The sequence below is a fragment of the Mustela putorius genome, unplaced genomic scaffold (assembly GCF_011764305.1).
Source record: "Mustela putorius furo isolate JIRA1106 unplaced genomic scaffold, ASM1176430v1.1 tig00537227_pilon_pilon_pilon, whole genome shotgun sequence".
NCBI lineage: Eukaryota > Metazoa > Chordata > Mammalia > Carnivora > Mustelidae > Mustela > Mustela putorius.
Window position 1 is genome coordinate 25,363,833 of NW_025422368.1, and position 24,601 is coordinate 25,388,433.

Here is a 24,601-nt window from a genome sequence, read left to right on the forward strand (position 1 = left end):
TGGAACTGGGAAGTTCAAGGAGCTCAACTTCAAGCAGTGATAGATCTAGACCTGCAAAGAATACAGGTCTCTTTCTCTCTCCCATCTCTGTCTCTTTCTATTAGTTTTATTCTCAGGCAGGTGCCTTCCACACTGTGGCAAATCCCAGCTTTGCAACCTTTGTGAAATTAAATGCCTCTTCTTCACTGGCTCTGCAGCAATTTGGCTCTTCATTGGCGTAGGGTGCCCACCATGAACTAAGCACTCTGACTCCTTAGCCAGCCTTGGGTCAAGAAACAAAGCCAGGAGCCTCGGGTTCCAGCACATTAACATGAACCCTGACTGTGGTGGATCTTCCAAAAGTGAAATCAGAATGCTGCATCCAATCAAACCGATACCAGACGCTGGACAAAAATAGCAGATGTTTCTCTAGCAGATATCCGGTTGTATCTTCATCCCTCTGAGAGAGATGCATTCATTGACTTGCACACATGCACACAGTAGGGTCTCAGCAAGCAGCTGTTTTACTTACGTTTAGAAGTTGCCAAGAGCCTAGAGGAGTGTCGCCTTTTTTTTTTTCCTCTGTAGGTGGGTGTCATTAATACAGGTGTGCAAACCCAAGTGTTAACAGCAACTCCCATCTTGGCTCCCCTGTTTACCCCTACAGCACTATTGCAAATTGTTGCCATGAGAATATAGGTCTTCTTTCAAGAATATTATTATCATGCCCACCTGCTTTGTTGCGCAATATGTAATAATAAATGCCATCAGAATGGAAGTCAGAGTGTGGGGGATGCTTATAGCAGCCTATCCCAATAGATATCAGCAGTTAGAAACGAAAACATCTTTTAATACAGACACATTTAAACCAAATCACAGAGTCATCTTTTAACAAGAATGGGGCAAACATTTGCATCAATCCAACTAATTGCTAGGCTGACTTAACACCATACATGTTCAGTATCATAAAGGAAAATAATATCCCTGTACAGAGTATGCTCAAGGCAATACTTTTTTCTTTGTTTCTTTGGAACATAACTTCATTCTGCGGTGTATTTTTTTCTAGTAGCATGATGAGCCAATTTTAGGGGAAATGAAAGCAGGGAGAATGACAGGATTGGCTCCAAGGACTTCATTCTTGCTGATTTCCATCACTTCTACCATGGCATGCTTTTTCTTGACCTTAAAAGATCCTGTGTGATCCAGTTTGACGGTGGGCATTTTTGTTCCATTGTACATCCTACGTAACGAGCTGTTCGTGGTATGAATTTCTCATCCCATCTTCCCACCCAGCATGATTTCATGTCTTCCCGAAGCACTACCCTTAGCAACACTTTCTGTGTGCAAGAGGAAGGAATGCCCCTTTCTGGCCTTCACTGAACTTAAAGTCTGTGAGACCTTTTGTTTCTGAAAGTCAGACCGGGTTCTGACTTTCAGAAACAAAAAGCAAATAAACACACACACAAGGCCCAAACAGAAACCCTAAGAACAGTCTATGTGCTAAAAATAGGTCCCTTGGAGCACCCTTCTCCCTGTCCTAGATCCAATTTTTCCCACAAAAACAAAAACAAAAACAAACAAAAACAAAAAACAAAAACAAAAACAAAAAACAAACAAAAAACCCCAAAAGCCACCACCACCACCAAAAAAACAAAAAAACAAAAAAACCCATACAATCTTTTTTGTCTATGGAAGAAGCTTCATTGAGCAAACAGTTTTTTACCAGTTTAGTTCCATAAGAAGAAAAATAAGGGAAAAAAAAAATGGGGGGGGAGGCTGTTTTCTAATTGCTGTTCTTCAGGACCTGAATGTAGGAAAAATTCCTACTCCAGCTTTACCCTCCCTGAGTTCTTACGAGGTGTCCCCCCAAGTGAAGCCACACTGAAGTGTGCTGCGTGGAAAAAGTCAGGGGCTGTGCTGTAACTCACATTCTGTGCTGGGGCACATGGGAGCTCTAAAATTCATCTTCTCATCCAGAACCAACCAAGGACCCTGACTATAGGAAAGTGGGTTCACTTAGACCTGACACCATGTCTGAGACATGAATCTTAACTCATTCATTCACTCACTGACTTATTCTTTTTTTTTTTGAAAGCAGCTCCAGCTAAGTGATGACCAGGAGCAATGACTTCACATCGCCATGCTTTGGTCAAATGTGGAAAACGACATAATCTGCCACACAGGGTTGTTGTGAGGTATGAATCATCTATAAAAGAAGAGTTAGCACAGAGCCTGACTCCCAAAGCCAAGCCTGGCATCCAGAACAAAGCTATTCCTGAGAAAATTACTTATTTTTAAGTAGAGAGAAAAACATGATTCAAGAAATGAAGGAGGTCGAGATTTTTGCTGGATATTCTATTTGCCTGATCTAATAAAGTGGTCACTAGCCACCTGAAGCCAGTTATGTTTAAATTAAAATCAATGAAAACTAACTAAATTTAGACACTAATTCCTCAGTCACATTAGCCAAAAGTCAAGTGCTCAATGGCTTGGACCTTAGTATCTAGCAAATTAGAGCAGATATAGAACATTTCCATCCTCACAGAAAGTTCTATCCTGTGGTGTTTAGGTTGTATTCATTATATTGGAATCTGCATAGCTCTTTTGCTTAACATTATCCTGTAAAATACTCATTCATCTCCTTGTATGCACAAAGCCTCATGTTATATTCAGTGGGGTTACAAAGATAAATATTCCTACCTTGAAGAGACTGCAAGCTTACTATCTAAAAAAAGAAGTGAGCCATGCTCGTAATTAATGACAACACACACACTGTGGGATGGTTCAATATTTATTAGTCAGTGCAGTATGTAGGGATAATAATCTGGATCTCTGCAAGAATGGTGGGTGTCTATAACAAAGGAGCTTCTATTAAAGATAAAACCCATAGGTATTTTTAAACTCTAGGATGGAAGCAAAATCAGTCCCTGTGGGGCTGGGGTGGTTTTAAAAAGACTTCTATCAGAAAGCTTTATAATCATGCAGGTCTAAAGCAAAGACCCACCTATTCTTGGTTTGGAAGTTCTGATCGGGACAACTAGCACAATACCGACACTTGAGGATAGTAGTCTTTTACTGAGTAAAACTGCAGGGAAAACTGCTTTCAGTGGGAGCTGAGTGCATCACTACTGAGATTATTAAAACCCCAACTGATATTTTTCCCAGCAGAAGAAGCTGGTATTAGTCAAGAGATTAGGGATCTAGATTAAGGGAGAAAAGAGGATTATGAAGAGAGGAGATATGGAGACCTTATTACCTGGAAGCCTCTGGAAAGGGGCTGAAGGGAGAAGTAGCCCTAAGAATCCCCTGGCGGGCATTTACCCTGGTAGGAGAAGCAATCAATGCTTATCATTTTTCTGGTGGTGAGCCATTTGGATGTTGCAGAAAGGAAATGAAAAGAAAGCGAGAGAGGAGGGGAAGAAAGAGAGGTAGGAAGCCCTCACACAGATTCCCCACTAAGCACAGAGCCAGACAGACACAGGACTCGATCCCAGAACTGACATCATGACCAGAGCCAAAATCAAGAGTTGACGCTTAACCGAATGAGCCACCCAGGTGCCCCTGAAATGATTTTTTTTTGTTTGAAAATACATACAGCTATTCGATATTCCTACAAATCTTCATCCAGTAAACTTCTTCAAGTCCACATCAACAGCTAAATGGTGCACTTTGTTTTAAAGTTTGCCAAACTAAATATATCCAAACTTCTTCCACAGGGCAATCTCTGTCTTGCCATTTTAGGATACAGATTAGGCATTGCTTAAAAAGTCTTTTCTGATCCATGTAACCCAGATGTCAGCTTGGGTCACCTTGCCCTTAAGAAGTCCAGTGCCTGCCCCAAATCCCTTTAATTTGTAGGTGTTTGGTTTCTTTTCAGCTACCTCTGACTCATCCAACTGGTTTCTGTCCTGCACCCCTGCTGTCAGGCTGGGCAGTTCTGTCTCCCCACAGATCCCCTTTCCCTCCATTCCTGCCCTCCCGAAAACCACTCTCATGCCTCAGCTGTGTGCCTTCACTAGAGATCTGCTGGCAATAGTAAAAGGATAGGAAATGATCCCACAGTCCATTTCAAACTGTATATTAGACTGTCCTGTTCTTCAGAACCCCCCTTGGCCCTCTACACCAACCCCGGTTCCAGCTACCCACCACTCTGTTTTATTCTCTCTTCTGTTTTCCTCCACAAGGTCTAGTTGACTTCTTGGACAGAGTAGTTTGTTTTCCCATTGTCAGGAATATCTAATCCATGTCCTCAGGCCCACACTTTCCTTTTCTAAATATTTTGTCACAATATTTTCCTAAAAATGGCCTTAGTCTAGTGCCTACTGACTACATTTAGACCCATGAACTATTCTCAAGGGTGAAATGAAATTCAATATATCTCATTTTGTGGTTAGATAGTTTACTTTTTTGGTTTATGACTTCATTGTTTAAATTTTAGAAACATTTTATAATGTGCTAGCTTTTAAAAAAAATTAGAATAGAATCCAATTTAAGATAACTGAAATCTCACACTGCTATGGCAGTGTCTCAATACTATCATTTTTCTTTCATGCTTATCTTACCTCCTTCTGCTATCTGTACTCTCTGAAGGATCATTTCCATGAGGGCGATAGGTCTCTAAGACCTTGACCTCAAGTGCTCTACTGTAACCCCAGCCTCAGATTTCCTACAACTCTCACATCCCCAGGAATGGCTCTTTGTACATCACCTGTCACTAAGGTCTCCTTTTTCATTCTTTAATGTCCACTTCACTTACCCCTTATTAAGCCCTGACCCTACACACTTATTCAAATGCCTTTATTACCGTTGTAAAATTCCCTGCTCCTTTAGGCATTTTGGAGACGTATTTGGTCGATTGCCTTCATGTCTTCTGTAGCTGCAAAATGTCCCTCAATAAATATTTGTTGTATTAGAAAGAATGTAAGAAATATTTCTTCTAATTGGTAAAAAGTATTCAAAGTAATTTTTTAACTTGAGAAAGAATCCAATTTGTTTCTCCCTACCAGATTTCCAGAGATTTCCAAATATAAAAAGCTTCTGGATACAGAATCTTGTTTAAGATAATACCCATTTTTTTCTTCTAGTCAAATCTGGTGTTCATGTAAGTTGTTAATGTTCTTATTGGAACTTGCAAGATTGATCATATTGTTCTCTTCTTTTTCACTTGCCCCACTGGAGGAAAAAGTCAGATTTAGAATAGCATTTTAAGACTGATTCTTGGGATCACCTAGGTGGCTCAGTCAGTTAAGCATCCGACCCTTGATTTTGGCTCAGGTCATGACCTCATGGTCCTGGGATGGAGCCCCGTGTAGGGTACTGGACTCAGTGGGGAGTCTGCTTGAGATTCTCTCTCTCTCTCCCACCTTCCTTTACCTCTGTCCTTCTCCCTGCTCACTCTCTCTTTCTCTCTCAAATAAATACATAAATCTTAAAAAAGAAATGTGTTAAGACTTATTTTTGAATATGTTCAAAGGACAGTTGCCTTGGGTCAATTTCTTTACCCCCCTAACACAATAACGATAGGACCTATTGGCTCCTGTGTTCCTTCTCGGGTCCTCTCATATTAGATTTAGGATTTTGGAGGACAGTGAATTTAAGAGGGAAGATTTTATTTTCAATGTTCTGGTATACCCAATGACTTTCAAATACCTTATTAATATTTTATAAGTGGGTTATTAAAGTATAATTAACTACTTAATTGGTCATGAGTATTCTCATTTATTTACTTTTCAGGGTAAGAATTAAAAACAAAATTTTGTCAAATCCTTTGCCAAGACACAACCCACATTCCTACAATACATTTGGAGACTGAGGTACATCCTACTGTGCCCATAACCCCTGAAACCCCTTCTGTCAGCTTGTGATCCAAGCATGAGCAACTGGGTAGGTAAGGGAGAGTTGTGTAAGTGGGATGGGGGGGAGGGGGAGGAATTAGCATCACCATGTTTCATGTACATGCCCTCGTTTATATCTCACTTGCAAGGCAGGAAATAGCACAGCTCCAGTGTAGACTGCAAGGTTTACGGAAACCTTCACAAGAAAGCCTAGCAGTGTTCAGCTTTGAGCACCTGCTTCAGGCACTCCGTCCCTCTTCCTCCAGTCAGTCTTTTCTCAGAAATTTAACGGGCACCACACTTCATTTCTGCTGAATTTCTATAGTTATTTTGGTCCACTACATAATTTAAACCTCAATTATATGCTTTTTCATGTTAATATTGTTATAATCGGGTAGTGCCAGGAGCTTTCATAACAGTGGAAGGGGAACAGGAAAGCATAATGTTGAATGCTGGCTTACTATTAACTATCCGTTTGGCTCTGCCCAAATCATAACCTCTCTGAACTTCTGTTTCTCATGTGAAAAAGGGGTATAAAAATTCAACATTGGTTGCAATAGCAACTTTTGCAAGTATTCCTGGAATAAATATTAGCTATTATAAGTTGTCATATATTTAATTTTTATCTCCATTAATATAAATAGTGTATTCTGAAAGTATGTGTTAAAAATTGTGAAGAGTCTGAAATTTATCCTACTTGCAAGCTAACAATTTATCCTGCCACAGTTTCATGGATGTTAATAGTGGATATGATACCCCTGGATCAGAAACAAAAGACAGCTTATTACTGATAGCAATGGCAGTAACAGAATATCAACATTTTGATATCAGTTCTTCGAGCCACAACTCCCACAGTGAAGAAGAAGAAGTCTGGAAGATGTCTGTAAATACAGTAAGTTGCTTTACAGGGCAGGAGCCCTGAGATTAAGGAAACAGTTCTTTTTAAAACAAGTAAGTGTGTCTGCCATTTGTTCCATAGAAAGGTTTTTTCCAAAGCTATAAGAAATCTACCCTGAATTCTGAAAGACCTCAACTCCATCTCTCAATACTGCTAAATAAACACCCTTGGAAAATACAGTGGGGAGCAAAAGGCAATCCATGCCTTGCTCTCAAGACATATAGAAATATCAGGAACATGGCATATTGTCTTCCAACAATAGGCTTTATGGTTTAAAATCAAAAGACAACTTTAAATTTAATTACTGAGTTTCAGCTATGATTTAATAATTGAGATTGAGATTATTATTCCATAGTAAAGAACAAGAAAACTGAAAAATATATTTGGCAATAATTTTCATACATTGGATAACATAAAAACAGAGGGCTCTGATCCCCAGAAGACAAATGAGAGTGGAGCCCTGCTATTGCTCTCGTTCTCTGTTTACAGGCTTTTCTGGACCTCTGTGGGGTCAGGGACCAGAAGGGACTATTCCAAATGAAGAAAACAGACTTGTTGAATTAACAAGATAGAGTTCAGAGAAGCTGAAATACTTGGCATTTTTTGGAAGACTATCCAAGAAAAGGGAGCTACATAGAGAGAAAGCTCCAAAGATTTGCATAAAATTCTCTTTTAGAGGGCAGCTGAATAGAATTCATATACACAGGATAGAAAGCTATGTGGCTAGGCCAAAAAAAAGAAAAGATCTTGGAGCCATAAGATAAGTAGTTTCTAGAGTTCACACAGATCTGAGAAATATTCAAGTTCTAACTATCCAGAGCAGAGAGTCCTTGTTAAAACCCCAGAACTATCAGTAGGGACCCCAGAAAAATCATGCTTTAGTAGCAGAGCTAAGTTTCTGTTAGATTAAAGTGATTCTAGATTCTCTTTTTAAAAAGCTTAAAAACAGCCTCAAAAGGATAAATTGAGCACAGTAATTCACTATTAGAACAAAACCCAACAGTCTTTGAGGAGTATAATAAAATCTAGCACTTGAAAACATAGAAATCATAATCTAATAGAAAATTTCTACACATAAAAAGAAACAGAAAACGTGTCACATTAGAATTAGAAAAATTGGGAAATTTTAGGAATTTTCCCAATTTTAGGAAAAATTAGAAATAATGTAACACATTACCAGTCAATAAAGACATAACCAGAAAAGACAGAGATGATGGGATTAACAGAAAAGAAGTTTATGACACCTTACAAATATGTTTTTTAAATGTTCAAGAATTGGGGTGCCTGGGTGGCTCAGTTGGTTGAGCATTTGCCTTCAGCTCAGGTCATGGTGCAGAGTCCTGGGATACAGCCCTGTGCCAGGCTCCCTGCTCATCATGGAGTCTGCTTGTCCTTCTCCCTCCCTCCCTCTCATGCTCAATCTCTCAGTCTCACTCTCTCTCTCTCTCAAATAAATAAATAAAATCTTTAAAAAAAATTAAAACAGTAAAAATGTTCAGGAATTTTTTAAAAAGCATAAGCAAATGAATGGAAAAATGGAAGGTATTTTTTAAAGTTCCAAATGGAGAGGCACCTGGTTGACTCAGTCAGTTAAGCAACCATTGGTTGATTTTGGCTCAGGTCATGATCTCAGGGTCTTGGGCACTGTCTTGGCTCTGTGCTAAGGGTGGAATCTGCTTAAGTTTCCCCTCATCACCCCCATACTCACCTGTGTTCTCTCTCTCTCTCTCTAAAAAAAAAGAAGTTCCAAATGGATCTTCCGGAGATGAAAAATACAATATCTCAAATTAAAAGTTCACTTTAAAAATTAAAAGCAAGCTAGAAATTGTGAAAGAAATGGTCAATGAATTTGAAAATAGAGCAGTAGAAATTATCCAGGACAAAACAAAGAGGGAAAAAGAGCTAAAAACTTGTAATACAGCCTCTGTGACCTGTTGGAGACAACACATGTAATTAAAAACGCAAAAGAGAGGAAAAAGAAAAAGCATTTGAAAATGCACTAGGTAAAAATTTTCTAAATTTAATGAAAACTATGAACTTACAGACCTAAGATTCTCAACAAACCCAAGCATGATAAATACAGAATTTGGAAACTACTAATTAAAGAAAAAAATTTAAAACTTCTCAAAGGAGAATAAAAGACACAATCTATACAGAAGAGTAAGGATAAGAATTACAGCACATTTCATGCATGAAGGTATGCAAGACAGAAGACAGTAGAATGACATCTTTAAAATTATAAAAAATTAAAGTTAACCTAGAATTCTGTAACAATATATTTTAATAAAGGTAAAATCAAAGTTTGTCTGATTTTAACAGGCTGGGAATATCATCCTCAGTAAACTAACACTATAAAAAATATTCAATGAAATATTTCAGGTAGGAGGAAAATGGTACTTATTGCAATTTATATACAAAAAAAGAAATTCATATATTGGAAATAATAAATATGTGGGTAAATGTAAAAATATTTTTATTTGTTTAAAAGAATTCTTTAGTCTTTGACTAAAACAAAAATATTAACAATAAATTGTGTTATTTTCAGGAATTAGTAACTTATGTCAAAAAATAGCATGAAGGATGGAAAGGAAGTAAGTAGAAATATAGTTACATTGTAGATGAAGTAGAACAGAATTAGTTGATGGTAGATTGAGATGTTTTAAAGGTTCATTTTTCAAACCATGCAGCAATCAATAACAGCAAAAAGATGTATAAATGATACACTGATAATGAACATAAAGTAGAAGACTAAAGATTAGTTAATAAATTCAAAAGAAGGAAGAAGAAGAGAGAAAAAGACAACAAATGGAACAAGTGGAAATAAACTAGCAAGATGATAGATTCAAAACTGAGCATATCAATGATTACATTAAATATAAACCATAAAATCTCTAATTAGAGGCCAGATATCATGAGACTGAATAGAAAAGCAAGACCTGGGGTGCCTGGGTGGCTCAGTGGGTTAAAGCCTCTACCTTCGGCTCAGGTCATGATCCCAGGGTCCTGGGATCGAGCCCCGCATTGGGCTCTCTGCTCGGCAGGGAGCCTGCTTCCTCCTTCTCTCTCTCTGCCTGCCTCTCAGCCTACTTGTAATCTCTGCCTGTCAAATAAATAAATAAAATCTTTAAAAAAAAAAAAAAGAAAAGCAAGACCTACTTTTGTGCTGCCTATAAGAAACCCACTTTAAATATAAAGACTTAGATAACTTATAAGGAAAGTGGAAAACTACATACCATGAAAACATTAATTATAAGAAAGCTGGAATGGCCATATTAACATCAGAAAATTTAGCATTGAGAACAAGCAATATTACTAAGGATCAAGAGGAACCCTTTATCATTATAAATAGGTCAGTTAATTCAGAAGACATAATTAGTGTTAACTGTGTATATATCTAGTTATAAATCTTTCAACTGAGAACTGAGAACTGAAAAGGGATACAAGTACTCTTCTCATAGGTACTGCTAGAGAAACTAGGCATAAAATCAGAATTTAGAAATATTGAACACTGTTATCAACATCTTTTCCCAAATGATATTTCTGGAAACTATATCCAGCAGCTGCAAAATACACATCTTTTTGAAGCACACATGGATTTTTCACCAAGATAATTCATATGCTGGACTTCAAAGCAAATATTAATAAATTTAAAAGAATTGAAATCAGATAGTTTTTCCTCTCATTTCTATGGAATTACATTAGAAATAAATAACATAAAAATATCTGAACTAACCTCAAATATTTTGAAATATAAAAGCACCTCTCTATTAGTCACCCATGAGTCAAAGAAGAAAGCACAAAAAATAAGAAAATATCTTGATTGAATGAAAATTTCACATTACATACCAAAATATTTAGAAGGAAATTTATAATTTTAAATATTCATTTTAAAAAAGAGGAAAATTCTGTATTAGTAATCTAAGAAACTAGAAAAAAAACCAAGTTAACTGCAAAGGAGAAGGAATGCCATAATAAATTTAATTTCAGTAGATGAATATATAAACATAATATCAATTAATAAAAAAGGACACAATAGATTAAAAACAATTTTTAAAAAGGTTCCTCTTGTATAATATTGCCAAAATTGGTAAACAGGAGGATTGAAAAAATAGGGAAGCAGAAATTACTCGAAGCAGAAATGAAAGAGGGATTATCATTGCATACCCTACAGACAGAAGGCATTAAGAAATATTATGAAGAGGTTTGTGCCAATAAATCTGAAAAAAGCTAAAATGAACAAACTCTTTGAAAGACAAATTGCTGGAAGGTTATCTTTCTGTATAAGGTATAGAAAGTCTCAGGTGAACGTTGCTCCTACTCTAACACTTGGAAAATCTGGGATAATCTACAAGATAAATAAAAATAAAAACTTGAATAACATATTTTGTTGAGTCCATCAGAGGCCTATGTTTTAATGGCACTCAACTGATCTGAATTCTAGAGTGACAAGACCTACCAAGGAGAAATAGAACAACCAAACTCCCTTTGGCAAGGAATATAATCCACACTGGTAATAAGAACTCAGCTAAAATTTTAACACAGTTGTAAAGACAGAGTGGGCCAGCATATTTGTTTGTAATATCTGGGAGTTTCAAACATAATGGAGCTTAGCACTCACTCACAACCTCTTTTGTATGGAATACACTTGTGAGAAAAATGGAGTTAACAAAAGAGATAAGCAGTCTCTTTTAAGGGAATAAACAAGTACATGATGATTAATAGTAGGAGACAGGAACTGGGAAGCAATAATTCTAAACATGCATCTGTTAAGAACTTCAAAATTCCAAATACATAACACAACTCAGTAAGAGGACCAGCAACCCAATAAAAGCTGGTTAAAAGATTTGAACAAGCACTTCATCGAAGAAGGTATACTTAAGGCAAACAAACACAATGAAAAGATGTTCAACATTAATCATTAGAGAAAAGCAAATTTTATTGAGACATAATTTGCATAGTACAAAACTCATAGTTCTAAATTGTACAATTCAGTAGTTTTTTAGTATCTTCCCAAGGTTCAGTAACATTACTAGTATCTAACCCCACAATATTTTCCTCATTCCCAAAAGAAATTCCATACCAATTAGCAGTCATTCCCCATTCTCTCCTCCACCCATTCCTCTGGCAACTACTGATCTTTCTTTCTCTATGGATTTACATATTATGGATCTTTTATATAAATGGAATTATATGACCTTTTGTTACTGGCTTTTTTCCACTGAGCATGTTTTCAAGCTTTATCCATTTGTAGGATGTGGTGCTTTATTCCTCTTTATGACTGAATAATTTATGGAAATATAACATTTGTTAATCCATTCATCAGTTGATGGGCATGTACGTTGTTTCCACTTTGGGGCTTTTATGAATAATGCTGCTGAAAATATTCATGTACAAGTTTTTGTATGAATATATGTTTCCAATTCTTCTGCATATATACCTAGAAGTAAAAAATCTTTTAGGCATTTTAATGAGTGCGAAGTAGCATAGCATTGTGATTTTGCTTTGCATTTCACCAGTAGCTAATAATGTTGGTTATCTTTTCAAGTGTTCATTGGCCATTGGAACTTCTTTGGACAAATGTCTATTTAATCCTCTGCCCATTTTAAATTGGGTTATTTGTCCTGTTATTGTTGAGTTGTAAGAGTACTTTTTATATTTGGTAAGAGTGTATATATATATATATATATATATATATATTATATACACACACACACATACACACACGTATACATATATACACACACACTATATACACACACACTATATACACACACACTATATATATATATATATGACATATACTACATATATGATTTGCAAATATTTTTAAACATACATATTTGTAAATATATGTATATACTACTAAATATATATAATTTGCAAATATATAACTGCTACTGAATATATATATGATTACTAAATATATATATTTATTTGCAAATATTTTTTCCCAAAATGTGGATTGTCACATCACTTTCTTGAGAGCATTACTTGAAAACAAATGTTTTTAAATTGATAAAGTTAAATTTGCCTATCTTTTTCCTCTGATCGCTTATGCTTTTGATTTTGTGTGTAACAAACTTTTGCCTAATCCAAGGTCATGAAGATTTACACTCATGTTTTATTATGAAAGTTTAATCTCTACATTTGGGCCATTGACCACTTTGTTAATTTTTGTATGAAGTGTGAAGTAGGAGTCGGCATGTAAATAACCAGTTGCCCCTCCCCCCACCCAACATTCACCACTGAGTACTCTTGGTATACTTGTAAAAATCAGGTGACCATAGGTTTATCTTTGGACTCTCAATTCTCTTTCATTAAGCTATTTATCTATTATTACACTAGCACAACACTCTTTTGATTACAGTAGCTTTTTTTTTTTAAAGATTTATTTATTTATTTGACAGAAATCACAAGGAGGCAGAAAGGCAGGCAGAGAGAGAGGGGGAAGCAGGCTCCCTGCTGAGCAGAAAGCCCGATGCGGGGCTCTATCCCATGACCTCGGGATCATGACCTGAGCCGGAGGCAGAGGCTTTAACCCACTGAGCCACCCAGGCAACCCGATTACAGTAGCTTTTTAGTAGGTTTTGAAACTGAGACATGTTTGGCTCTTCTGGGCCCCTTATAATTTCATATCAATTTTAGGATGAATTTGTTCATCTGTGTAAAAAAAACAGCAGTTGAAATTTTGGTAGGGATTGTGTTGAATCTGCAGATAAAGTTTGGGAGTATTGACCTCTTACCAATGTTTTCCAATTCACAAGCTTAAATGTCTTTCCACTGATTAAGGTCTTATTTAATTTCCTTCAGTGATATTTCATAGTTTTCAATGTGTAAGTCTTGCACTTCTTAGTTAAATTTATTCCAAGTATTATATTATTTTTTATATTATTGTAAGTGGAATTGTTTTCTTAATATCATTTCAGATAATTTATAGCTAATAAATAGAAATATAAATTTTGTGTGTGTGTTGAACTCATATCCTACACATGCTGGACTTACTAGGTATAATAGTTTTCTGTGGTTTCTTTAGGATGTATATTATCATGTCATTCTCAAATAGAGATAGTTTTACTCTTTCCTTTGATCCTGATGCCTTTTATTTCTTTCTATTGCCTAACTTCCTCGGCTAGAACCTCCAACACAAGGTTGAAAAAAATTGGTAACACACAATCTTGTCTCTTTCCTGTTTCAGGGGGAAAGCTTTCAGTTCCCACTACTAAGAATGACATTAGTTGTAAGTTTTTCAAAAATGTCCTTTTTCGGGTTGAGGAAATTCCCATCTATTCCCAGCTTGTTGTGTATTTTCTTGTCTTTCTTTCTTTTTTAAAAAACTCTTTATTTAAATTCAATGTAGTTAACATATACTGTATTATTTGTCTCAGGGGTAGAATTTAGTGATTCATTATTGCATATTTTTGTCATGAAAGGGTGCTAGATTTTAGATTTTGTCAAATGCTCCTTCCATATCTATTGAGATATCATATGGTGTTTGATGTTATCTTAATATGGAGTAGTCGCATTGATTGATTTTCATATGTTGAACCAACCTTGCATTCTTGGGCTAAAGCTCACTTGGTCAGGGCATATAATCCTTTTTCTATGCTGGTAGGTTAACTTTGCTTGTATCTTGTTGAGGATTTTTGCATCTATATTCATAAAGGACATTGGTCCATAGTTTTCTTTTCATGTGGTATCTATCTGTTTTTGACATCAGAATAATACTAATGATAAAGTTAGGAAGTGTTAACCTGTCTCTTCTTTTTGAAAGAGTTTGTGAAGAACTGACATTAATTCTTCTATAAACATTTGATAGAATTCACCAGTGATGTCATCTATTCCTGGGCTTTTTTTTCTGGGAAGATTTGTGATTACTAACACAATATGGATACTTGTTATAGGCCTAATCAAATTTCTATTTCTTGTTGAGTCATTTTTGATAGTTTTATCTTCTATAACTTTATCCATTTCATCATAGATGTCCAATTTCTTGACATATAATTATCATGTTCCATATTTCTGTAAGATCAATGGTAATGTTTCTTCTTTCATTTGTAATTTTAGTAAATATTACTTTTCTAAGTGGTTTTCCTCCTGTGGCTTATGAGATACTCTTCCACTTGGTTCTCTTATTTCTCTGTATTTATTTTAAGTATCTTTTGTTGCCCTCTCTTTCTCTGCTTTTTAGATAACAGTGACCCTAGGATTCTGATAGACTGTTTCCTCTACTGCCATGGCATAAAATGTTACTTATATATTGATGTGTCATCTACTGCCATGGCATAAAATGCTACTTATATATTGATGACTCTCGATATTTTATTTCTCGAAGAAATCTCCCTTCTGAGCTTTGGACAGTATCTATAGCCGGAATCTTCAGTCTGATATGCTAATGTCACCCCAACATGCCCCAAACTAAAATTGTCTATTCCTCCTCATACTAAATTTGCTCTGTGTCACCTAGTTCAGTGAATGGCATGGCCATTGATTCAAGTGCCTAAGACCCAGACCTAAGTTTCACATGGCTTCTCATATCTTCCAATCACCAAGACTTGAAGATAATATTTTATATCTCTCCTTGAGACTTACATTACTTAAGGGATGCCTTAGTGACTCAGTTGTTAAACATCTGCCTTCCGCTCAGGTCATGATCCCAGCATCCTGGGATCAAGCTCCGCATTGAGGTCCTGGCTTAGCAAGAAGCCTGCTGCTCCCTCTCCCACTCTCCCTGCTTATGTTCCCTTTCTCACTGCGTACCTCTCTGTCAAATAAAGAAATAAAATTTTGTTTAAAAAAAACTTATACTACTTAATACTTATAGTACTTAATTCCTTATATCTCTCTTGTTGCACCTAATGTCTTCTCTGCCTGAATTTTATCCTCTTAATTTTCCCAAAGTCTGATAAATCATTCATTTTCAGACACAATACCTCATTTTTTTCATCTTTTCTCTTTCCAATCCTCCAGACACATTAATTGTTCCCTCTTTTCAACTCATGTTTGATCCTGAGTTCATTTCAGTCCCTCTAAGACCATATGGAATATATTGATTTGCATGTCTTTATCTCTTTCCTCTAACGTAAGATGCTCAAGGGCAGAGGACCCAATTCACCTATGCATTCTCTTCTGGGAATGATAGATACTTGAAATACATTCGTTGAGTGAATGAGTGGACAGATGAATGCAATATTGCTAGATCTCAGCCTTGTTAGATTAGGAAGCAGTGTAGTAGGATATAAAAGGGGTTAGAAGGAGGACATTCAAATCTAAGAGGGTGCAAAGACTCAGAGCCATAAAATCATGGCTTACCACAAGTTTAGAAAATTGATGAAAGTAAGGAAGCTTACTCACATCCAAAGAGCCAGCTTTGATTGCTGACCCTTAACCAGATGAGATGCAAAGAAGATGGGAAGGTTGGAGGAATCCATATTCACTGCCCAGACTAGGGAATCATATGTCTTGCCTTACTGTAATTGCTGACACTAAAGCCAGAGGCCAGAGGACACACTAAACCCCATAGTCTAAAGAACCATGACATCATCACTGGCATGAGAAGCTAAGGTTTGTTGTTGACACCTCCTAAAAGGCTAGCAGTCTTTGGCCTGCAGATACAAACGCAGAATGTCCCCAGCACTCACTTGCAGCAGTTGTGAATACAAAAGCCACAGCTTCCTGTTGTGCCTGCTCTACCCTTGGCTGCCTCAGAAATGTGGCTTGATAGCGGTCCTGTGCTCAAGTCACTGCTGCTGAAATACATCTCTGCTCAGAATGTGTCACTTCCTTATAGTTTGGAAGGTGGCTTATTTTCCCTGCTAAGCTAAGGGCATTCTGAATCAAAATTTTTCTAGGTTCTGTGAAGACATCAGGACAGCCATGTCTGCAACACAAGTTGATTCTAGAATGTCTTGGTCAGGTATGTTGGTATGGGCAGCTGTTTTCTTCCCTGTCCTTGGGTGCCAGGCTTATCTACTAGCACACCATGCTTAAACGACACAGTCACCCAGATGCCTCTTCATCTCCTTTTCTACTTACCTTAAACAGGGCTACCTCAGTTGAATCAATATAATTTAATTCTTTTTAATTTAAAAGGCAAGGATCTTGTTCCTTTTCCTTCTTAGGATACCTCGATAATCTTATATGAAATGATTTATTTTGCCTCTTACATATTCCAAGAGCTTTTGTACAAGTGGGCGTGTCAGAATTAAGTTCAAGAGGCCATCCACACACTAAATGTCTTTTTATAAGAGCTGATTTCTGTAAATATTAATGAAGTACAAATTATTTTAAAAATAACTTGTGTGGAGTGTGTGTGTGTGTGTGTGTGTGTGTGTATACGCGTGTGTGTTTTTGCACTGAAAGGGGACAGGAGGTCATCTCAGGGTTCTTAGTTCTGGCTGCATCACTAACTGCTGTTGACTTTGGATGACTCACATAAAAATCTCGCTGCCTCACTTCCTTCATATAAAAAAAAATGGAGGGGTGGAGCTATGTAGTTGTTCTGGTAACTTCCAACTCTAGATAATTCTATAATTCTTTTTGATGACCTAAACATAATTTGTAGGCAAACACACCCTTGCGTGTTGTTCCGGAAGCTTCATTCTGACCATCAGGTTCATTCTTGGTCATCAGCTTGATTTAGCCAATTCCTGATTACCCATTCACAGATGCTTGTGGATTACCCATGGGTGGTCTGGCTCTTCTGGCTCTTCATAAGCAATAGATTAGACAGGGGGCTGCTCCAGGGCCCACCATAAGCCAGATTCATCCAAATACAGAGCCAGAACCATGCCAGTCTCAGCAGGTTGGTGGGGCCCAAGGCAAGGTACCTCCAGCTCTGCTTCAGAATGTTCATGTCCAGCTGCTTCAGAGTGTGTTCACAAGCACAAATTCCTATGGCAGACTAACAAAAAGGGATCAAAAGAAGATGGAGTGCTTCACCAAATTCCCCTAGGCCCTGGACAGGAGCTGCTTTCTGAGACGGTCATGAGACTGAATGCAAGGGTGTAGCCCTGTCATAAAATTGCCCCGCACTGTTTGTGTTTTCCTGATATATGGTGCTCATGTCAAATCAGAACTGAATCCAAGCCCTCACCCTCAGACACAACGTGAGTGTTTTGGGAGGTTCCAAACATCTTTGGTTTGTTTTTAAATTTTAATAAGTTCAGTACTTCCTGGGTTTGGCCAGGCCAGACACACCACAGGACGTTTCCAGCCTGAAACCAGAAAGCGTGCAGGCACTCACAGAGGAGACTGATGCAGCGAGCTTTCCATCCCACTTGCCAGACCTAAAAGCATCTCGTGTGGTTAGCTGACTCGTGGTTGTACCTACCCAGAGCGCATAACATATGAAAGGAGATGTTACAGATTAGCCATCTACTAGCACACTATGCATGTGTTTGCCCTCATATATCCGCTACGTCTCATCATATTTCTAGGAAGGGAATAAGACTGGCCTTCTCATTAACTAGATGAATGTGAACATTTCTTGACAGCAAGGACAATGTTTCCATGTTCAATTTACTATTAAAAGAACTCCAATAGTAATTGCTGTTGATGAGGAGGAAATTGAGGCACTGACATTTTGAATAATCCAGTTCAGGGCTATGAGTCACCCATCCACAGTATTCAGTTCAGTAACTATGTAATTGAATGCTACTGCCCGAGCACCAGGATAATTATAGACACCATGGAGGATTAGAAACTTGTAAGATGTTGGGGCTTCGAGAACCAAGTGGTCATCCAGGAAACCGCGACACAGTATCTGGCCTCAAAGAGGTTACAATCCAGAGTGAAGACAATATTAGCTCTCATGAACTCCACGGGAAAATAAAAGGCGTGGGGCAGGTGCCTCCTATAGGCACAGATCTCCCCGTTTATTTCCCTTCACAGCTAAGCTCATTTCCAGAGAAGTTTGTACTGGCAGTCTCTGCTCTCTTACTTCTCAGCTTCTAGGAGGAACACTCAAACCTTCTCAGTGTTAAGTACAAATGAGCACTTTCTGTCCACGTCTGACTTGCCCTGTCAGCAGCATTTGACATTCTTAACAGCTTCTTCCTGCATGTCCAATATTAAGTATATGGTGTGTTGTCTCTTCTTTCTTCCCTACTGCCCCCACATTCTCCTGCACCAGTCTTCTTCCTGAAATTTCCCATCTTGGTAGAGAACATCACCATCTACCCAATTAGTCAAGCTAGAAATGGCGGTAGGTGCAAGATTTGGGGGGAGAGGAGATGGCTCGCTAGTTATTCCTTTTATGCACCCTCCTGCCTAGTCAGTCACAAAATCTTATAGGATTTTCTTTATTAACATCATGTGGATCCCTTCTTCTGATTCTCAAAACTGCTGGCTTTATCCCATGTCACCTGTATTACTGAAGAATCTATTATTAACCTCGCTTTTGGCTTTTAGACTCATTCTCTGTCAATACACCTTTCAGGCTGCTATCAAATTTACATCCCCCCCAAAAAAAATTGTTATCAAGCTACTTCCCCATTTAAATTTGACTCCCCGTTCCTGTAGGAGAAATTCAAAGTCCATGGTTATGACATGCAAGAACATTCATGATCTGGCTCCAGCCATGTCTTCACCTTCACCCACCCCTAGTCATTCTCAGTGACTTTGGTCCTGGGACAGTGTGGATGCTCTGTCTCAGCCCTGCCCCTTTGTTCATTCTGGTCCAAACTCACTTACCTTTCTATTCTCAAGAGTCCTTTATCTTTATCCTAACCCACTTTGTCCAAACCTCTATCACAGCACTTACCAAGCTGTGTAGCTTTTACAAATGCAAAGATTTTAAAAAAATAAAATAACATAAAAACCAACCAGGCATGTTTGGAAAACTGAAAGTAGTTTCACTTGGTTGAGCTCAGGCCCTTGGTGACCCTCAAAGGTATGGAACATGAAATGAAATTTACAGATTTTAATCAGGGATTACTTGATCAGATTTGCATTTTAGAACCTTATTCTGTTTGTGTGTAAGATGCATTGGAAAAACTCCGTAATTATTAGGGCTTGAAGGAGGAGGTAGTGTGGGTAAAAAAAGGATGAGGAATGATTCCAGAAGTATTTATACAGTGAAATTGGCAAGTCTGATGGATCATTTAAGTGAATTGGAGAATTTACCCATTGATGCAGTAATTATTGAGGACTAAGTATTGTTGCAGTTTCTAGAGGTACAAAGAAATTATAAGACAATTTTCCCACTCTTATAGAAACTTATTATAGCAAAATACAAGATAGGTCAGAGGTAGGCTCAAATAAATATAAGAGTTTTTAGCAAATGGTAAAGATTGAATTCTTTAATATATAGTTTTAGGACAACTGGCTGTTTGGGGAAAACAGATATAAAATTTTATTTTCCCATCAAATCCAGTTCCAAATAAATTGAATGCAATATGTGAAATAATAAAAACAATAAAGTAACCATAGTTTAACATGTATATAAATATACGGCATCTAAACCTTCCCACACAGAGCGCCAAAGACATAAACCGCATGATGAAGAGCAATGCATTTGACTACAGATTTAGTATGATATGGAAACTTCTGTTACACTATCACACACTTGCTTTTGATTTTGCTTGTTCTGAAGGCTGTCAGGAGAAAAGTCTGAGGATCTGTCTGATTAAAGACATATATAAAAGAGCACTCTGGGCTCACTTCGGCAACTCATATACTAAAATTGAAATGACACAGACAAGATTAGCATGACCTCTGTGTAAGGATGATGTGCAAAGTTGTGACACATTCGCATTTTTAGATGTGGAAGATGTTCTTGTGACCATGGAGTAAGGCTTTTGTCCCTCCTCTGTTCTGAGACCTGACTTGATATGCAACATGCCAGTGGTCCCTCTCCCTGTCCAGGGTTTGGGATAGGTTCTTTCCCTCTGGCTGTTGTGTCAAGTCCCTAGGATATGGATAAAAAACAAAAGCAGGTAAAAAGAGAGAGGGAGAGAGAGAACCACGAGGCTTTAATTACTTTTATGAGGGTGTTAATTGAGTACCCAAATAATGGTAACAGCTTTGAACCAAACAACTCTAGAAACTCAGAGGCAGAGGTACCCAACAACACTCCTCAAAGAAAGAAAAACAGTTATCAAGCCTAATAAAACATTTCTAGTTTGAAGTTTTCCACTGATAGACTTTTGTCTCCTGAAGTTTAGTTTCAGGAGCTAAATAATTTCCATCTATCCAGTAAGCAATTAATGAGAATCTATTATGCTCTAAAGCTCTGCATTAGATTCTGTCTTTTCCTCAGTAAATACAGTTATCTTCCTGAAAGATGAGTAAGACAATGCCTTTGCCCTCGAGCAATTCATGGACAAAGACTTAAAGAGGGGAATAATACCTACAGTGTATTCTGTATTTTACTAATACTGCATGCATTTAAATTATTTCACGATGCCAGCCTGGCTGGGTTAAGTAACCTACAGAAGACACTGGAGAGAGAACCTTTTCATTTAATGGCTATAGCACAAGCTTTCCTTTTCAGTTAGATGGAGCCCTGGTTTGTGGGGCTGTCAGCACAACACCTTCTAAAATATCACATTCCCTTTCCATGATGCTTAAGAGGCAAGGGATGTGGATTTAAGAGAAGAAAGTGATGCTTATTACTTTGAGTGAGGTCATCAGAGTCACTCTGCAGGACCCTTATAGGAGCAGAACGGGGCCCACTACCGACCCATCCCAGTTAAAATGATCTCGATGGAGGGGGACATTTTGGTGAATAAAAATACAGAATGTCATTGTGTTTGCCTCAAGCTATTTTTACGTGATAAACCCTAGACATTCTGAATTTTGTCTTGAGAGCATTGAACATTTACTATGGCAAGAAGGCAATAAACATCTCCCTGTGGGCATCTCTTTGTCCCCCAAACGTCACATCTCTAAGCCCATCCACGCCTGGCCAACTTTTGTTCTTGGGTTTCCATCTGCCAGATTGGACCGCTCCCCCATCTCTGATTTCCAAATGTCCTCCAAGTCTTTGTGTTTGGGATTGCTTCCCCTTGACTCTTTTTAAAAGTTTTCTCTGGGGCTGGATGAGATTAGTATCCTGGCTTTAGGCACCTAGAGCCTTGCAGCTCCCTCTCCTCCGGCCGTCCTCACGCTCACCCCGCCCCGGTCTCGGTCCACCACAGAATCTCCACGATGATGTTCTACAAACACATATTTTGAAATTTTCCTCTTTTCCCCCCTCATTAAAACGTTCCCTCAGTACTTCCCTCTTTCTAAGACTAACTCTCAGAGTTCTGGGTAAAGGGAAGCAAAAAACAAACAAACAAACAAACAAAAAAACAAAACCTAAACAAAACCCAGCCATTCAGGGACCTACTACAGATCTATCAAACTGGGAAAGGTTGTCCTAGACTCCAACTCCTTTCTTAATTGGCTTCATGACTAAAAGCTGTGCAGGGGCCTATAAACAGCAATCCGGAACACGTACCATGCTTCCTTCTCCATTATCTCCCCAACCCCTTCCAAATCTGAGGGAAGCTAAGGACACAGATTCTGGGATGCTTGTGGGTTCTTTCTGACCCTCAGTGATTATTAAACAGCACATTTGGGTTAGGGTTTTTTTCCCCTGTATTGTGGTTTCTGTGATTAAGTGATGTACTACATAATGTTCTTGCAACTTTAGCTGCCTGACATATTTTTACTATTTCTGCATATTCATTTTTTATTTTTCTACAAAAAAAAATAAAAAGAGGTATTCGAAAATTAGATTGAGATTTGTTCTCTCCTTTTTAGAGATTTGACCAAATCTTTAGAAGTGCACAATGGGATATTGTTCTCAAAGATCAGCACTTTTGTAAGTCAATAAAGGAAAGCTCTTTCTTCAGTGAAGTCACCCTCTGCCCACTCTACCAGGGAGTTAAGCAGTTTCTAAAGTTTACACATGCTTGCTGACTGGCAAACGGGGAGAATGGAGAGGGAGGAAAGGGGGGAGGAAATGGAGAATGAGAAAAAGAAGAAGGGAGAGAAAAAGAAGCGAGAGGGAGAAGATAAGGAAGCAGTTGCATATTCAGTGAGCCTGAGTGAGTCTAAGATCTTCCTTCACTTGTTGGCTCTGGATTACAAAAGTGGTCAGTTTCCTGTCTTGCTCTGGGCCACATTATTGCTTCCCATTATATCTATTTCTTTTGTATTAGATCAAACAACAACAACAACAACACAGTGATGCTGAATCTTTTGATATTGAACATTGCAAAACAATAAAGGCATCCCTAAAACATTTTTTTTTCCATAACAGTTAATTCGTATGGTTCCCAGCACAATTTAAAAGTGGTTTCGTTTCAAATAGTCAAAAGACTATTCAAAATAGTCTTAAAAATATACAGAACTGATTATAAGAAAAAGACCACCTCAAGGTGGTATATTTTGCTTGAACGGGGAAACAAGATCGTGCATGGCCTCACTCTGTGGGCTTTGTTTTTCCGAGGTTATTGAAGAAAAGAAAGGTTTGCCAAAACTAAACAAAGCACAGACCCATTTCTTTGAACCTGAGAACTCTCCAATGCCCAAACATGATTAAAAACCATCTTGGTTAAGCCCCTTTGATCGGCCTGCCTGTCGTAAAACCTGTTCCGAGTCCCTGGCAATCACGGTCTTATCTGTGTGGTCCTTTCCTTTCACTAATTGCTTATGGAAGATGGGGCACAGAGAGCTCAGTGCCCATGGAGAACGATACCACTGTACCTTCACCCCGGAGCAAACCCGAGCAAATGTGCCTTTTCATCTCTCCACAAAAGAGACTTTCTGAGAAGAGTAAGGGAAGGAACTGGAAGGAAGTTAAGCGAGTAACTTCAGGACGGCACAGAGAAATACGCAGACAAATGCTTCGCGTTTTCGGAGTTTTCTTTATTGAAGACCCTAATTGAATTTCATTGACTGAAGTTGAAAGCCATGTATAGAGCACACTGTAGATCTGTTACTTTCCCGTTCTATTTATATGTCTATGAAGTAGATCATTGTAATGAATACAAATGGGCAATAAGTACAAAGTTATTGCATAATTTTTCAAAATTTTATGATTGCTTTTCCTATTTCCTCTTAGAATAATGGCCCCTCTGTGTAGCCTGTAGACCATTCACTATATCTTCAGTACATTTTACCATTTCAGCAAGATTTTAATTTATTAGAGACATACTAGAAGTGGTATGTAAACAATCCACAGAATGAAACTGATTTGTATGACATGGACAACCTGAACCAGTATTCAATTACTACTGAGATCACTTGGTGAATGCGAATGCATATGTATTTTCCCTCTCTTCCCCTCCCTGTCTGCTCCTTGATTTGGCAAAGATTGGGACTCGGGGACTGGAGGGAAAACCAAATTAAAGCCACCCACCAGCCCATAGCAAACAGAACAGAAAATGTCAGTCTTATGATAGGATGTGTAACAAGATGGAAAGTTCCTCTATGGGTTTGCATTTCTAAACCAGACTTCGCCAAGGGTTCAGAGCTACTTGCTCTGAGCAAACAAACACAGATTTACAAGACGAAGTAGGCTGATGGTTGCTCCAGCGTCTGTGGGATTGCCTTGGATGGAAAATGACTGACCCTTTCCTTTGTTCTGCTCCAATTCCTTTTACTTTATCCCCCTTCTCTCTGAAAGTTCAAGCTCCTGTCTAAATATAATCACAATGGGAAGTCATCTGATGTGATCCTTCCAGGAGCTCTTGAGCCTATGTCAATGGCCACTCTTTGTCATGTCATGTCCAGGATTGTGGTCTTTGCCTCTCGGGCTCTTACCTCTAGTTTAGGGTTCCTACTGACTTTGAACTCACAGCTGAAGTGATTTTCATCAGCTCTGTTCACTCCTCTGTACCTGAGCACAGTGGATGAGGGTTTCAAGTATTTTGGAAGCACCTTGATCCGCTCTGCCTGA

At 38.0% G+C, this 24,601-nt stretch overlaps 1 non-coding gene across 1 annotated transcript; it reads left to right on the top strand.

Annotated features, from left to right (window-relative positions):
* The first annotated feature begins 20,362 nt into the window (after nt 1-20,362).
* LOC123390121 lies at nt 20,363-20,469 on the top strand. Its single transcript, XR_006604747.1, has one exon. It is a non-coding gene; the product is annotated as a U6 spliceosomal RNA (small nuclear RNA).
* The last annotated feature ends 4,132 nt before the right edge of the window (nt 20,470-24,601 follow it).